The sequence below is a fragment of the Apodemus sylvaticus genome, chromosome 5 (assembly GCF_947179515.1).
Source record: "Apodemus sylvaticus chromosome 5, mApoSyl1.1, whole genome shotgun sequence".
Taxonomy (NCBI): Eukaryota; Metazoa; Chordata; class Mammalia; order Rodentia; family Muridae; genus Apodemus; species Apodemus sylvaticus.
Window position 1 is genome coordinate 143,821,892 of NC_067476.1, and position 16,724 is coordinate 143,838,615.

Sequence of the window (16,724 nt, forward strand, 5' to 3'; positions counted from 1 at the left end):
TGTTTTTATATGTGTGTTAGACTTCTATGTGGAGTTTAAGAAGTATTAGGCTAAAAACTACTGAGATGTATTTTTCTTTTTAAATATTTATTTATTTGTTATATGTAAGTACACTGTATCTGTCTTCAGATGCTCCAGAAGAGGTTGTCAGATCTCATTTCAGATGGTTGTGAGCCACCATGTGGTTGCTGGGATTTGAACTCAGGACCTCTGGAAGAGCAGTCAGTGCTCTTAACAGCTGAGCCAACTCTTCAGTCCAGAGATGAACTTTTTTATTCTTATTTTCTACCTGCCCCTTAAGAAAGCCAAAGCGTCCATGATAAAAGATGATGTCATATTTGTGGGAAGCTTTATGTTCACTGGCTGAAGATTGTTCCGGGGAACAATCACCCCCACTGACAGTAGAGTCATCCAATGGGAGTTATACTCAACCTCTGCGAACCAAGCCACATCACAGCAAGCATCACAGCCAAGATGGGAATTTGCTTTCTTCTCTCCCAAGGAGGAGTCTGAAGAAAGGCAGTCCAAAGAAGAAAGGCCTGGGCCAGTGGGACTCCAGGGGCTCAGTTGCCTAGCTTGCCTGCCCACCATCCCGAAAATGGCCGCAGCTTCCGTGACCATGTTCGAGCAGGAGAAAGAGAAGACAACACACAATGTGGAAAGTGAGCCCAAACACAAGATCCTCTAAGGTTTTTGTTTGTTTTATTCCTCAAAAGTCTGACCACGCCTGGCTAAGGGAGGTCTGCTTACCCAGCAGTCTGCCTCAGCGCTGTCAGCTCCCCATGGTGCAGTCTTGCAGAGAAGAGCAACCAGCAGCAAAAAGAAGCCAGCCTCTGGTCCTAGCATGCACAGGCGGAGATTCTGCAATGCATGCAATGGTGGAATGCAGTCATTGGAACTGCTGTCAGCTCCCAGTGATGCAATGACATTTAGGGGCAAGTTCAAGAGAGATCCTAGCACGTCCCACCAGCACAGACCACAGTGACTCTGTGACATCTAGTGACCTACAGCATGCCACCGTCATCCTCCATCCCCAGCAAAGCCTGCTTCTCAGCCGTGGTGAGAAGTACCAGGATCCGGCCGGTGATATCTCAGCTGTAACAGAGGGGAGATGGCTCAGTGGGCAAACATGAAGACCTAAGTTCAGATTTCCGGAACAGCAGTCACTCCTCATGTTATCCCTATACTCTTCTGAGCTCTTTTCTTACTAGTAATCACTCATTATTCCAATCCCTATTAAAAGTCAAGTCAGTCACTCAGTCAGTCAGTCAGTCTGCCTGTCTGTCTGTCTCTCCCCTCCCACACCATGTGTGAATCTGAGCTCTCCTTGCTCACTATATCACTATATCACTATATCACTCACTGTTCTAATCCCCATTATAAGTAAAATTCATTCTCTCCCTTGCTCTCCCCCACCGTGTGTGTGTGTGTCTGTGTGTCTGTGTGTGTGTGTGTCTGTGTGTGTGAGTGTAAGAGAGAGAGAGAGAGAGAGAGAGAGAGAGACTCACCAGAGCTCTTGAAGCATGAGGCAGCAAGGTGGCTCAATATTACAGGGCTCAAGCAACTTCCTGCTGCAGAGATGGCAACTGGCTGTGTGACCCTGGGTAGGTTACTTCCTCTCTGTCGCCCCTTCTCAGGAGCCCTTCACACGAGTCTCAGCATTAAATGAGCACAGCCTAGGAAAACCTGCCACAGTATCTGGCTTGCCACAAGTCCCCAGTAAATGCTAACCGGTACACTAGGACTAGTCCCTGCGTGGCTTGCTCCACGGAATACCAGAGATGCGTCCAATTTTATGAGATGGATCAGTTGTAGCTTAGGAACCCCAAGTCAATTCTGAGCCCTGCGAAAATCCCAAGGCACCCACAGAAGTTACTTTGAAGGGACAAGAGATGGATGATGTAAATTCCCTTTCTAGGGAAGCGACAGGAGGAAATTGATTGCCTTGGGCTCCAGGCCTACTTTCCCCAGAAGCCCAGTGGGTTGCTTTCCAAACCTTTGGAGCTGCGTCAGAAACGTGGGCTGCAGAGCCATCTGCTGGCCGTGCTTGGAATGTCCCGGCTGGAAGAAAATGACAGGTTTTGGTTGATTAGCCTGGAATTCCACATGCTACTTGCAGAGGTTCTGAGGGACGCTTATGGTTCAGGTGGTCCAGTGTCCCCCACCTCTTCCCATTCTGGTATTCTATTTTAAGGTCATCAACAAAAAAACATGCAGAAAAAGGTGACACACACACACCCGTAGCTGGAAACTTTGTCCCAACACCTGAGACTCATAACCTTGAGCAGAAAAATGTTCAAGTCTGTATTTGACTTACAAATAGTTCAGAGACAAGTACATATACACTTGTATGTATTTCTACATATATTTATTCTGAGATAGGGTCTCATGTAGCCCAGGCTGGCTTCAAACTCTTTGTCCTGCCTCCAACTCCTGAGTGCTGGAATTACAGGTGGGCACCCCCACACCCAGTGTATGAGATTCTGGGGGTGGGACCCGGAGCTTTATGCACATGAGGCAGGCGCTCTACCCACTGAGCAGCATGGCCAGCCCTTCCCTGGCTGTCATGACCCTTTGTATAATCCTTGCACAGGATTTTTTTTTTTTGTACTAGTCTTCACAACTTTTCAAAAAGTGTAAAATTAGGCAAGATGACAAGTTAATCCCCACCCCCATCCCAAATCAAATAAATGGAGCTGTAACGCCATTCTGGGTCCTGCCGCTCAAGCAGTAATAGCTTCCGTTTCCCGGAGCCCTTAGTAGGCGCCAGGCAGGTGCGAATTGCTTTTTCAGGTCTGTGTCCTTGAATCCTTGGCAGCCTACAGAGGGCTGTGGCTGCCCTTCATCTGCAGGTGAGAGAAACCTCAGTCCAGTGGGGTGGGGGAGGGAGGAGCCCAAGGTCACACACACACACACACACACACACACACACACACTAAGGAGGGATGGGGTTGGAACGGGCTCTTAGAATCCAAAGAATAAAACATCCAAGAGGTCAGAGCCATAGAAGGGCTGGGTCCTTGCCCATGGCTGTCAGCGAGATCTGCAGTCTCTTCACAATGTGCTCATGGGTCACCATTTGTGACATGCTCATATGGCCTTTCCCTACCTCCTCTTCTGGGACAGCCTGACTTTTCTTCAAGCCCGACAATGAGGGAGGCCCTCTACAGTTCCATAGCGCAACACCAGCCCCTCTCTCAGGGACTAACCCACTTTCTGTCTCCTGCTGTAATTTTTTTTTTTTAGCAAAGCAGAAGTGTGACTCCAAGGTAGGCTCCAGCTCTGGGCCCAGATGCTTAGATTCCAAACCTGGGTTTTCTGCTACCAGCTGTGTGATCTTGAGTGAGTTACCCAACCTCTCTAAGTACCTCAGAAAGAAAACTGCTATTATAACTCAGCTCGTTATATAGAACTATCGAGCAGTCAATATATTGTCTGGCAAACAGCAGTAAAATCGTAACTACTATTCTTGGGCCCTCTCAAAATGTCAGTTATACAATGTTTTGGTTTTTTAGATAAATTGGTTACAAGCTTGCTTCCACGTTACATTTCTAGCTTGCCACAGAATCCAATCAACAGCTTCCTTTCGGAAAGGAAGGTTCTCGGGAAAAGAGAACGGTTGAATAAACATTATTAAACTAAATGTAAGACATAAGGTGCTGGCCAGACAGTTGTGGTGCACAGCTTTAATTCCGGCACTTGGAAGGCAAAGGCAGATGGATTTCTGAGTTCAAGGTTAGCCTGGTCTACAGAGTGAGTTCCAGGACAGCCAGGGCTACACAGAGAAACCCTGTCTTGAAAAAACAAAAACAAACAAACAAAAGACAAAGTGTCTGATAATCACTGGATGTTTGGGTAGTTGATTTCCCCTAAAGAGAGCTTCTAATCCTGTTAAAGTTTATCAGAAACTGTCTTAGGGTTTTACTGTTTTGTACAGATACCATGACCAAGACAAGTTTTATAATGGACAATATTTAATTGGGGCTGGCTTACAGGTTCAGAGATTCAGTCCACTATCACCAAGGCAGGAACATGGCAGCATCCAGGCAGATATGGTGCAGGAGGAGCTGGGGGTTCTACATCTTCATCTAAAGGCTGCTAGTGGAAGGCTGACTTCCAAGAAGCTAGGATGAGGGTCTTAAGCCCACACCCACAGTGACACACCTACTCCAACAAGGCTACACCTCTAAATAGTGCCACTCACTGGGCCAAGCATATACAGACCATCACAGGCATCAGGAATACTAACTGGCCTCTTGGTGGTGACGGTGGCACAGGGCAGTGGTTGCATCAGAAACATTTTATCCCAGATCCTGATGGGGTTCTCTCTATCTCTCTGTCTCGGTCTCTCTCTCACAACTGCTACCCTTGGGCCTTTTTTTTTTTTGAAGATTTATTTTATGTATATGAGTACACTGTCTTCAGACACACCAGAAGAGAGCACCAGATCTGAGGAGCCGCCCGTTGCTCCTGCAAACTCCATTACAAGATGGCGTTCGCATCCAGCTTGTGCTGAGCGGCGAACAAATCAGTGCGTGTGCCTGAAGTGATTTAATGTCCTTTGGTCTCTGCCTACCTCGTGGCGTAATATGGGCCAATGAGCTGCAACCAATTAGGAAGTGCCACGTCCTAGGCGGGCCTACCAGCCTATATAAGGGACGGGTTTTCAGACCGTTGGAGTCTCCGCTTTGTAAGCTTATGCTCTCCCTCTCAAGATGCATTAAAGCTTTCTACAGAAGGATCCTGAGTGTGCCATGTCGTTTTGCTGGTGAGATGGTAGCACGGGACACAGATCCAATTGAACTCAGAACCTCTGGAAAAGCAGTCAGTGCTCTTAACCACTGAGTCATCTCTCCAGCCCCAGTCTCTTTCTCTCTTCTTAGTCACAGTGGCCACAGTTGACACTCCTCTTTCTCTACACTTCACTCTGGCCTGGGCCCAGCTTGAAGCATGTCACGTTTGTTCCTGTCTCCCACCACAGCCCCACTTCCATCTAGAATGCTCAATTACAGGGCGGGGCTGTACAGATCACACTGCAGGATAGGCATGTGAGAGAAACACACCGTCCCCTGTGCTCCATGGTGAAAATAAAAAGGTTTCAGAGTAGACAACGTCACTCACTTTCCCCCATCCCTCCCCCTGTGTGTTGGGGCAGCTGTGTGCTGTTTGGGAGACAGAACTTAGTTGGGCTGTCTTCCCTCTACCATAGGATAAGGTTCTTGCCAACCTGAAGATACAACCTGGCTGAGGCTGGCAGAGGACCAAAGCCTCGTTACCAAGCTTGGACCCCTCCTCTGACAAGATAGGAAAGGGCTGGATCCAAGATGCTTATCAGTGTTCCTGAGAGATGTGTGGACATCTTGCCAGGGCATGAACAAGCAGATGGAGTTGGCAGCTGGACACATGCTCTTCTGGAGGAAGCAGGCTGCCTGTCCATCATGGAGGCAGCTTCACAGGTAGGAAAAGAGCCATCTCCAGGCTAGTGTGAAGTGAGGTCGGTTCTCAAAGTGTGGTCCCTGAGCAGCGGCAAGCACTTAATTAGAAATGAGGACTCTTGGGGCTAGAGATGCGACTGTGCTTAAGAACACTTACTACCCTTCCAGAGGACCCAAGTTTGGATCCCAGCACCCACATCAGTCGGCTCACAACCACCTGTAATCCCACCCCAGGGGATCCAACACTTGCCTTCCAGCCTCTGCAGGCACTTGCACTAATGTGTACATAGATAAACACATACAGGTAACCAAAAATAAATCTTTGCAAAGAAAGACTCTTGTTCCCACCCAACACAGATTCAGAACTGGCCAGAGCCGGGTGATCCTGCTTGAACATGACTTCCAGGGATTGATGCGGAACTAAAGCTCACATTCAGATGGGTTAAGCTAAAGTATCTGCTCCTTTTCTTCTTCTTCTTTTTTTAAGATTTATTTATTTATTATATGTAAGTACACTGTAGCTGTCTTCAGACACCCCAGAAAATGGCATCAGATCTCATTACAGATGGTTGTGAGCCACCACGTGGTTGCTGGGATTTGAACTCAGGACCTTCGGAAGAGCAGTCAGTGCTCTTTACCACTGAGCCATCTCTCCAGCCCTCCTTTTCTTCTTATTTGCTACCATATTCTTTGTCTCCTGTCTTCTCATACCCTTCACTCTTCCACAAAACAGCAATACCTTTTCAGAGACACCCCCCCCCCCAAGGTTCAGTCTAAGTGCCCCAAGTATGTGTGAGCGCTTCTGCTGTCAGAGCCCTTGTGCTGTTTCCTCTGCCCAGAACATTCTTTCTCTAGAGATAAGAGTAAATAGAATAGGGCCCTGTTTCCCTCAAGCATCTCGAAGGCTACCTGCTCGGCCACGGCTTGCTCTCCTGCCTGACGTAAAGGAGCACGCCCCCTCCTGCCCCCATCTTCCCCCGATTCAGTTCCCTTCTTTCCACTTACAATGGTGTGCTACCATTACCCATCACCTTCTTCTACCCGAGACATAGGACTGTTGGTCTCTGGCCCATCTGTGCATTCTCTCAGTTGAATCCTTTGCAAGCTGCCCTGCCTAAAGAGCAAGGAGACATCTTGCTGTTACCCTGAACCAGGACTCCAGATGCAAAGTAAAAACAGAAATAAGAAGCCGGGAGGTGGTGGCGCACACCTGTAATCCCAGCACTCTGGGAAGCAGAGGCAGGCGGACCTCTGAGTTCAAGGCCAGCCTGGTCTACAGAGTGAGTTCCAGGACAGCCAGGGCTATACAGAGAAACCCTGTCTTGAAAAAATCAAATCCAAAAAAACCAAAAAAAAAAAGAAAGAAAGAAAGAAAGAAAGAAAGAAAGAAAGAAAGAAAGAAAGAAAGAAAGAAAGAAAGAAAGAAAGAAAGAAAGAAAGAAAGAAAGAAAGAAAGAAAGAAAAGATCCAGCCACAAAGGCCCTTGCTGCCCAGGACCCTAAGGATGCTTGGCACAAAATGTCACTCACTGGAAAAGAACAACAGCTTTGAGAAGAGCCACTGCAGCAGCTACTCAAGGAAAAGGTGGCTTCTAGAGGGCGGAGAACTAGGGAGCCTCCCCCCCCCCCAACCCCCTGGCACACACACGGATTCTTATGATAAATCTTTGTCAAGTGTCAACCGTTGACCATGGCCAGTGCCAGATCCTAAGCAGAAGACAGACCTGATTCCACGGCCTCTTGGCCAGCTCTCCTGTAGGCTCCTGGCTCTTCAACTCCTGGGCCTGCTTGCCATCTTGCAGGTCCCCTCTTGCTGTGGACTGAATAGGGTCACCATCTGCCCAGTTTGTCTATTTAATCTTAACCTCTAATAGGACTGTGGGGACAGGAGGATTAGAGAGGGAAGTTAAGGTTCTATGAGGCAAACTGGTAGAATAGATGTTCTTATCACAAAGATCCTGAGAGGCCATTCTCACCCCATCACATGAAGATACGAGGAGGCCTTCTGAACACCATGGAGAAAACACCCGAGTCACTAAAGCAGCTGGCACCTTGACCTTGGACATGTCAGCTCCAAAACTGTGAGAAAACTAATTCCATCACCGAAGCCACTAGCAGGTAGCATTTTACCATGACATCTCTGATGGATACGCCTACCTCCGCCCCACCAGTATCCAGCTGTCCTGGCTACTCTCCAGGTTGAGGTGGTGGACACTTTAGAGGTGGCTTCTTACAAGTGTTAAGTGACAAGCAGAGTCTGTGATTTCCTTCTTCAAAGTTCCAGTCACATACTTGCACCCTCTAAGCTTAAGTCCAGACAAGGGAAACTGGGCCTTCCTGGCCTCCGGTCTGCTGTTAGCGGGGATGCCTGCCTTAGACTCCTACCAGAGTTCTCTGATCTCCTACTTCCTGTCGTTCGAGGTCAGAAAAGCAACATGCCTTTCTTTTGTGGCCCATAGTTATATCCATCTTCTTCCTGGTCCCAGTTAAGACTTGATGAGTGGACAAAAGCTTCTCTCTCACGATGTGAAAATTGCCTGGGACAGATTGTTTATTAGTATGAGGAACAATAGACAGGCCTAAAGAATCCCACTTTGCTATTTCGTTGCATGGTTCAAGTCCAAAACTGACATTTTGGTCTCCTTTGGTGAAAAAGATACCTAAGGCATATTTGAATAAAGATTACATACTGGGAAAAACAAAATAGAAAAGCACATTAAAATTATATATAATTGTGTGTCTGTGTGTGTATGGATATATATCTCATTTTATAGATTTATACGTATAAGCACAAGGTATTGTGCCTTACATATTTCTCTGACTCTAGCTTCATTTATCCAACATCATACCTTTATCCTTGCACCAAAAGTTCTTGTCTTCTGCCTCTACCTTTGTAATTCAAGTTGCGGATGCTTCTCATGCAGCTGCTTGTCTGCCCCCTAAGCCGCTACCCTGCTTCTGCTTGCCTGCCACTGTTCTTCAAACAGAAACGAAGGAGAGTCTCTGAAAATCGATCTGCTAATGGCAAGACACCTACATCCCCTCCGCACTGCCGTTCCTGAAACCAGGGCCTGTGGCAATGGCTCTGCCCTGTGCCCTCCCGTTTGCCTGTTCCAGGAGAGCTGAATACTGGCAGGATTCTGGTATCGCCAGTACCTGGATTTCTATTTTGTAAATATTTGCTCTTCCTTACCTGCCTAAGACAATCTAGAATTATGACTGGCTGTAATAAAGAGCCAAAGGACAATACCTGGGTGGACAATAGCTGGACAGGAAGTGGAAGGAGGATCTTCTGGGCAGAGGAGGACTCTGGGAGAAGAAATCAGAGGCAGAAGATTCAGCCTCACAAGAAGTGAACAGACAACCGGACTGGAGCAGAGGTAGATCTGGCCACATGGTGGTCTGGAGATTCAGCAAAAGGCATGAGCTTTAAAATATTAGTAACTCTCTTGTGTCATCATACCATTGGCCAGTCTGAGCTAGTCCTGCTAGAGGTATCAATGGTAACTTTCTTTCCAACCAACAGTGGAGGCTCCATTCTCTTCCTTGATCATTCAGGACTCTTTATTAAACAAATCTGTATAGTAGCCAATGTTAATGGGAATGCCCAAAAGCTAAAAATAAGTTAGTGTCAATCCCAGTCTTGGTAAGTGTCCATCATGAAGCCCAGTTAACATTAGAAGTCTTCACATAAAAATTCAAGAACATCCCTAGAACTTTCTCTAGCTCAAATGACAGATTTCCAGGAAGCTTATAAACCACTGCAAAAGCGAGGTCATGTATCAAAGACAAATCTTAGCTAATACCTTCTCAGGATGGAAAAGATCACCCCACTTAGATTTAATAACTCAAATTTTCTCTAAAATAAAAAGCTAGCTTTTGTGTTCCCACGACCCCAGGAGCATCTTAACTGTCCACATGCACAGCCTGCTAGCAAGCTCTTCGCTGGCCTGGAAAGATGGTTCATCTGTTAAAAAGGAATTCAGTCCCTGCAGAGATCAATTCAGTCCCCAGCATTCATGTCAGAAGGTTCACGCCCACCTCTAAATCCCAGTGATCACAAGCCTTCTATTTGTGAACTACATACCTTCTTACACAGACATAGATTAAAAAGCAAAATTTAGAAATTCTCTAACAAGAAAACTGTGTAACTTCCGTAAATGTATCATTTACCTGTTTGTGTTCTGGGAATTAAGCTCAGTGGTTAGGAGCACTGACTGCTCTTCTAAAGGTCTTGAATTCAATCCCCAGCAAGCACATGGTGGCTCACAACCATCTATAAAGGGATCTGACACCCTCTTCTGGTGTGTCTGGAAACAGCTACAATGTATTCATATACAAAAAAATAAATCTAAAAAAAAAAAAAAAAAAAAAAAAACAGGCCTAGTTATAAACCCATCCTTTCTGCCAGTTTTCCTTTGGCCCTCTTGGTATCCAATAGTTACTTAAGAGTTTCTTCTGTTCCACCCTACCTGGCACCCCACCCACCCAGTGGGGGCACTTCTGTTCCTTAAGGGCTCCCAAAGCCAGCACCTGGAGCATACCCTAGTTTCCATGGCAACGACTCCCACCTGTCTACAGCAACATGTCCTGTCAGCTAGACAGTGCATTTTATATCCCAGAACCTTTGGCCATTTGTCACTTCCTAGAACTCTAAGACACCCCAGTGTTCTTTACTAACGCAGGCACCTTCCCCAGGTCCTGACCTTGGCTGCTCAGTTATATTTCAATTCTCACAAACCCTAAATGCATATAGGCTACTAGCCCCAGTCCTACCTGCCTACTTCCAACTCCCTGAAGGCCAAGCCTCGGGGACATTAAGAACAGAAAAGACACAAGGAGTGACAGGAGCTGGCGTTCCTTTTCCACACCCAGCCCTGTGAGTTCATGAGTGGACATGGATTTAAAAGGCAGACTGAATTAACCTATAAAGTTTATTGCATAGCTGTTAGGGAGGTAACAGGAAGTTGGCTATAAGTTCTTGTCACTAATCACTCCAGGCACTGACACAGAACACAGCCCTCTGAGGTCTTAGTGTCAAGACTGTGCTAGAGTCTCCCATGCATGAGGCAGTGACTAAGCACAGTAAAAAGCTGGTTCGTGATGCTGAGGGAACAGTCTCCAGGGTCACTTTGAGCGTGGTCTTTGGTCCTCTGGTGTCCACAAACATCTAGAAAATAGAGGGGTGTTGGGGGGGGGGGAGAACGAGAACACATGATCATTACATAGCTTCTGGCACTGTTAGCTAACTGGAAGCTGAGAACAGGTTAGAGCTAGAGTCTCTGTTAGCCAAGTTTACTCTTCTCCTGACACTGCATGTGGGAACACGCCAGCTTTCTTCCAGACAGGCTTCTGTAGGCCCCTTGTCCGCACCCATGGAAGGAGAATGTGACTGGGGCTCATGGAATATTTGTAAACTTGAGCCAGAATAAAAGTCCTCAAGGCAGAGGTCAGCTTCTATCTCCCTTCCAGAAGCCTCTGAGGACTGCCCAGCACTGGTGGAGGACACTCAGGGAGCCTGGTTATCAGCAGCCAAGAGACCAAATAGGCCATGAAAAGAAGATGTGTTCAAAAGCACCAGGGTTTGGTAAGGACAGCAGACCCTCCAAACACGGAGAAGGCTCTTGGCACCCTGTCCCTGAGGCATCAATGACCAGGGCACTGGCAGCCCACAATCACTTCCAAACACAGGAGCAGAAGGGAAGCCACAATGGATGAGCAGCTTAGGAAAGGGCCAAACTGTGAGAAGTGACCAGGAAATGGTGACCATATATATATATATATATATATATATATATATATATATATATATATATATATATATATATATATATATACAGTTTCTAACAGAGGTAGTAGCTGCCCAACTCTCCAAGCTTCTCGAACATAAATCCCCCAGAGAGCTGCTAAACACTGCTGCCCACAGGTACCATCACTCTTACACAGTCCAAGGGATGGATGGTGGTAGCGCTACTTCAGAGACAATTTGGGAACCATTACTTCAGTGGTCTCTTACTAGGAGACTGCTCCCTAACAAATGCTCACCACAGTACAGAGAAGGCTAACTGCACCCCAACTGTAGCCCTTCTCAAGTCAATAAGCACTGCAGATCCCAAGGAAAGCGAGGGGCATGCAGTTTCCTGGGGGCTCCTGTGATCCCAGAGTAGTTCTTTACTGTACACCATGAAGATATGGAGAAGTGACGTGGCAGGGGCTGGGGAAGGCAGTCCCTGCTGGAGAAGCAGCCTCTGCTTTTCCTTCTGACTGTGGCCTTGCTAGACCACTGCTGCTCTCTAGTGAGGCGTCTGGATTCATACCTTCATGAATAAAGGGCTGTTCAGCCTCTTCTAGAAAGCTGAGGACTGTTCAGCACATGCGGCAGAGATCAAGTGACAATCCTGGAGAGACAAGCCACACTCAGGATCGCATAGTCAACCAGGATTTCAACAGGAACCAAGGCACAACTATTAGTCGGGGGTGGGTGGGATACAAGGTAGCTACCACAGCTTCTTCCATGTTGGGCACTCAACTCAAGGCGACCCCCTCTGTCCCCCACTTCCATTCTTTTCCTTCTGAATGCACCCATCCTCCACAGCTGAAGGCTGAGTCTTGGCTACTATCTCAGGAGTATGGGTTTACTTCTTTCCTCACACTGATTACATTGTTAACTTCTGATAAAGTTGGCTTTCCTGCTTTTTAGTTTTGTTAAGAAGCAGTCTGGCTATGTGTGGAGACTTGAATGAGAAGGCTCATATATCTGAATACTTGGTCCCTAGTTGGTAGAACTGCTTGGGACCATTAGGAGGTGTGGCCTTGTCCGAGGAGGTGTCATGGGGGTGGGGTAGGAGAGCTTTGAGGCTTCAAAAGCCCATGCTTGGTGGTTGTATCATGACATGAGCTCCCAGCTACTGCTCAAACACGGCCATGCCTGAAGCCATACTGGTCCTCAATAGACTCACCCTCTGAAATTCTTAGCCCCCAATGAACTCTTCATGGGCACTAAGCACACATGATATACATACATTCGTGCATTCATATAAACACACAAAATTAAAAAAAAAAAAAATTCGGATTGCATTTTGGTCTGCAAACCATGCATTTAAAAGAATGCTCCAAAGGGCCAGACAACCGGCAGAACGGATGGCTAAGACCGGCGGCTCACAAGTGATGTAAATACACACATCAGGCCACGGAGGACTCCAGGGCTAGGAGGTGAGCTGCACGGTCCAGGGAGCTCCTTCTCTCAACACATGCGCAAGGCTCTTGCCATGTGTTCTACCCACCTCCCACAGCTCCCCTCAGTCCAGCCCCACATTTCCTCCTGTTATCTCCCCTCTGCTCCTAGGTGGAAACTTAAGGAACCTCTGTAGGGACCCTTTGAAAATTTGTGCAAATACCAAGTTTCTGGAAACACAACACAAAGTTGCCAAGACCCAGCACTGACTTGTGTAGCTTCTGGGATGCACCACACTTCTGTAAGGTTGCAGAGAAAGACACAAGTGTAGGAAAAGCTCCAGGATCTGGAGGGGTCAGGACAGACACCCCCAAACTCGGAACATGTCTTTCAGCATCCTTTCCCTGCACTACCAATGACCAGGGCACAGGCAGCCAAGGTCACTTTCGGATGCAGGGGCAGAAAAGGACAAAAGGAAACCTAGGGGAGACGGGAGATGGATGCCAGGAACAGATGCAAGCCACGGGGACCATGTGGTAAGCATCAACTGCACAGAACCCCACCGACCTGCCAAGAATAAGGGAGAGTCAGTCCTTAGCTTTGGTTTTCCAAGCCAGGAAATGGAGGTTCAAAATAGGTAAGATTGCTTACAGTAGAATCTGGGCACCAGCTAGGGCTCAAGGCAACAGTGTCTAGGCTGAGCCCCTGCTTTCCAGGGAAGCGGCAAGGCACACATGGATGCACTTCTGTCACTGTGGGAAGAATGGGTCCTGCTCTGATGCTGAGGGAGGATGCCTCAGAAAGCCAGTGCAGACGCTCTAGACCACCCTACCTCTCTCTCATTGTCCAGCTATGAATTATCCCTCCATTACTAACAAGTCATTGCTACCCAACACAATGACCAAGATAAAGGCGAGGAGACGGTGGCACATACAGGTGTCTCCAATGCCTACATCCTCCCTCTTGCTCTTACAACTCACGAACACTGGAAAGACCTAACACTCACCCATATCAGGTATCTGGAGGTACCACGAACGACCTAGGTCTCCTAGGGAGGTGGAGGGATCCACACACCACTCCCTATTCATCCCCTGTCCCTGCTGTGCCACCAAAGCAGCAGAACAAACTACAAAACTCTAGAGACTCAAAGGATGGGGCTCCAGACTGGACAGAGCCATCCTTGCGTTCTCTCACACTCCAATCCCTTGACCAGGCCTCTGAACAGTGGCAAGTATGTGACTTACCTGTTATGGCCTCCTGAGCTGCCAGAGGACCCACTTCTTCTCTGGAGGAGACCGGAGCTCTCCGGAGACACCTTGATGATCCAATCCGAAGCGCTGGCTGCTCAAAGGCACGTCAGGGCATGGCGCTCTGGAGTGGACTGTCTCTCCTGGCACTGGGCATGTAAGAGCAGCACAGACACATCACCCACTCTGTACTGTCGGACCCTCATTCTCGCCTGTTGTCGTGGGTGGAGAGAAAAACCCTTCCCAAGATCTGCTTCCTAAGGCAAGGGTCAAAAGCAGGCCACAAGGGAAGAATTCAAGGAAGCAAAACAGCAAATCTGCTCCTCCTGGGCCTGCCTGTCAGGCTGCCTACTCAGTTTACAGGGGACATGGCCTTACAGGGAGTGACTGTCCCTTGGCCGTCATTTGTTTAGCCAGAACCCCGAGTCTTGACGAACAGAACATAGCAAGATGCATGCTAGAAGCAATGTAACATTTTCTACAAATTCTCAAGTGTCCTGAAGAGGCCATGACTGGGTGTGGGGGCCGGGAAAGCATCTGAAGGAAGCGGCCAACGCCTGAGCTCCCTGCCACCGCTTCACAGCAGTGCCGGAAGGACAGGCAGCAGGCCGTGTGGGAAAGTACCAGGGTTTGGCAAGGACAAGTACGGATCCTCCAAACACGGGGAAAGGCTTTCGGCGTCCTCTCCCTGCAGTATCAATGACCAGGGCACCGCAGCCCACAATCACTTTCGAATACAGGGGCAAAGAGCAGAGAGTCAACCACATGAGTAACGGCTAAACTGGGAAGAGGAGGGAAGACAGGCAACAGCCAGACAACAGACAAAGGAAAGAAGCTGCTCCTATCGGAGCAACAGTCGTTCCTTAAGGAGAGCTGGGAAGACTGGCCAGGAGGTGACAGTTCTAAAGAGTACTGGCCACTAGGCCTGCAGCAGACTCAGCACTTGCTGTCTTGGATGAACACAACCTGCGCAGCTGGCAGAGCTAAGGTAACAGAACTCTTATGTGACAGAGGCAGGAACTGGTAGTCCCATTTTTTCAGATGAGGGAACCAAGAACCAGAAAAGACCCGGAAGCTAGGGGAGAGCAGTGACTGAAATCTGGATAGCGCATATGACCCCCAAATTTTTCCGCTTCCTTTCCGTTCTGCTCTCAACCCACCAAAGTAAAGTAGAGGGGCACAGAAGGGACGGTGGGAACAGAGGACACACAAGACACAGATCCCAAGTGGGCACAGCAAGACTCAGGCACACCTCAAAGCACCCAGGCTCACCTTACCTTCACATACTTCCAACTATAATTGAAGAAACTGCACCCCCGAGGAGGGCACAATCCTCACTCTGGAAACAACGTGGTCCGTCAGTCTAGCAAAATGGAGACAACTCTTATAGCCACTTTAGATCCAGGCTATTATTCCTGCAAAATAATAATTATAAGCATAAGTCCATGTGAGCCACCGAAACAGCACCCAGTTACCTGGGAAGCACCCAGAATCCCAGACACAGAAGCTGCCAGGCAGCAAACCACGTGGCACTGGCCCCATACCACCCCCTTTCCTCTGTAATCTATTTGGGACTCTCACTACGAAACATGGACCCAGAGCCTTACTCTTGGGCATTTCTCAAAAGTTACCAGAACTTCACCCCACTCCTCTGCTGGTGCCCATGGGAAGGCCATTTAGGGACACCCGGGTTTCAAGTTGCTCCGGAATAGCAGCACTTACTCAGACATCCTGTCCCTGGAGAGTGGGAACCCACCACGGAGTTGAGGGGAGTAGGGGGCTCCAGCTGCTGCAGAAGCTGTAATCCGTCGACCCAAGGAGCTTCCATCTGTCTCCAGGAGGACGGCTGAGCAGTCTACAGCCCGGCAGTGCAAGGCTGGGCAGGGGGACCCAGACGGCGCACCCGGGGTCCCGGATTCGCCTTGGTAGGATGCTAAAAACATGGAACACAGGTCGTAAATAGCGACCCACTTCATGTAGGCGACAGACATGGCTTTCAGATACTCATGCAGCGAAAAGCACACTGCTTGAGGTCCTCCTCTATACCCTGACCAGCCGCCCACCGACGACCCGCAGCCCTGTTTCCTTGACAGAGGGAATGGCGCTGCCCATGCACCCCGCTGCACTCACCCTGGTGCCCTACACTGGGGAGCTGAACACATTCCGGGAACATATAGACTGTCTGTAGATACGGACGGATGCATTGGCCAGAGAGGAAACACAACCACGCGACAGGAAACTTTGCTCTTGACGATGAGCGCCGGCGGAAGTACAGATAGATGATAAAGCGCAGTGCAGCCTAGAGCAGCATGTCCGAGCTGCGGGCCCTCTACCGCCCCCTGGAGGAGAGGAGACTAACAACTGTTTGTATTAAGTTATTTTGTAACAATGATAGGTTTTAGGAGGAAACTTTCCCTCTTTTGCTTTTTTTTTCTCTCTCTCTCTGTTCTGAAACAGATCTGTCTTACTAGCTACTGATTCCATACACCTGGCTCAGTGGTGTCACGAAGGAACAAATGATGACTTACAGTCGTGTTTCTTTAAACACCACATACGAGGTCAGTAATGGCTTGAAGCTGGCATTTTAAAGTGATGAGCCCAGAGGCATCGCCAAAAAAGAATGCTTTGCTAAATGTCTACCACAAGGCAGATGGAACGACTCCCTTAACCAGAAAAGTCCTGATCCAAGTAACAGAGATGACAGACGGATGTCCGAGAAGGAGCTCACGGGTCTCCAAGTCTTTACACTCGAAAATTCCGCCTTGACCCCAGGTCAAATGTGGCTCTTGGCACTAGGTAGGGCAACTCTGCCCTTGGGTCTGAAGAAGAAACCCCACTGAAAGAGTCCAGAGGCTGGCTAGGTCAGGAG

General features: G+C 48.3%; 1 long non-coding RNA gene and 3 other non-coding genes across 6 annotated transcripts; all 4 read right to left on the reverse strand.

The window, feature by feature from the left end:
• Positions 1-10,349: 10,349 nt before the first annotated feature.
• On the reverse strand, positions 10,350-16,110 carry LOC127686181 (uncharacterized). 3 transcript variants are annotated; one of them, XR_007977996.1, is made up of 7 exons: positions 15,986-16,110; positions 15,578-15,788; positions 15,133-15,270; positions 13,853-14,004; positions 13,260-13,360; positions 11,752-11,832; positions 10,350-10,604 (listed from the first exon to the last, which is right to left on the reverse strand). It is a non-coding gene; the product is annotated as an uncharacterized LOC127686181 (long non-coding RNA). The 3 variants fall into 3 exon arrangements; XR_007977994.1 differs by lacking the exon at positions 13,260-13,360; XR_007977995.1 differs by lacking the exons at positions 13,260-13,360; positions 15,578-15,788.
• LOC127686506 (small nucleolar RNA SNORA71) lies at positions 11,000-11,127 on the reverse strand. Its single transcript, XR_007978130.1, has one exon. It is a non-coding gene; the product is annotated as a small nucleolar RNA SNORA71 (small nucleolar RNA).
• On the reverse strand, positions 12,935-13,066 carry LOC127686508 (small nucleolar RNA SNORA71). Its single transcript, XR_007978131.1, has one exon. It is a non-coding gene; the product is annotated as a small nucleolar RNA SNORA71 (small nucleolar RNA).
• On the reverse strand, positions 14,467-14,597 carry LOC127686504 (small nucleolar RNA SNORA71). Its single transcript, XR_007978128.1, has one exon. It is a non-coding gene; the product is annotated as a small nucleolar RNA SNORA71 (small nucleolar RNA).
• Positions 16,111-16,724: the final 614 nt, after the last annotated feature.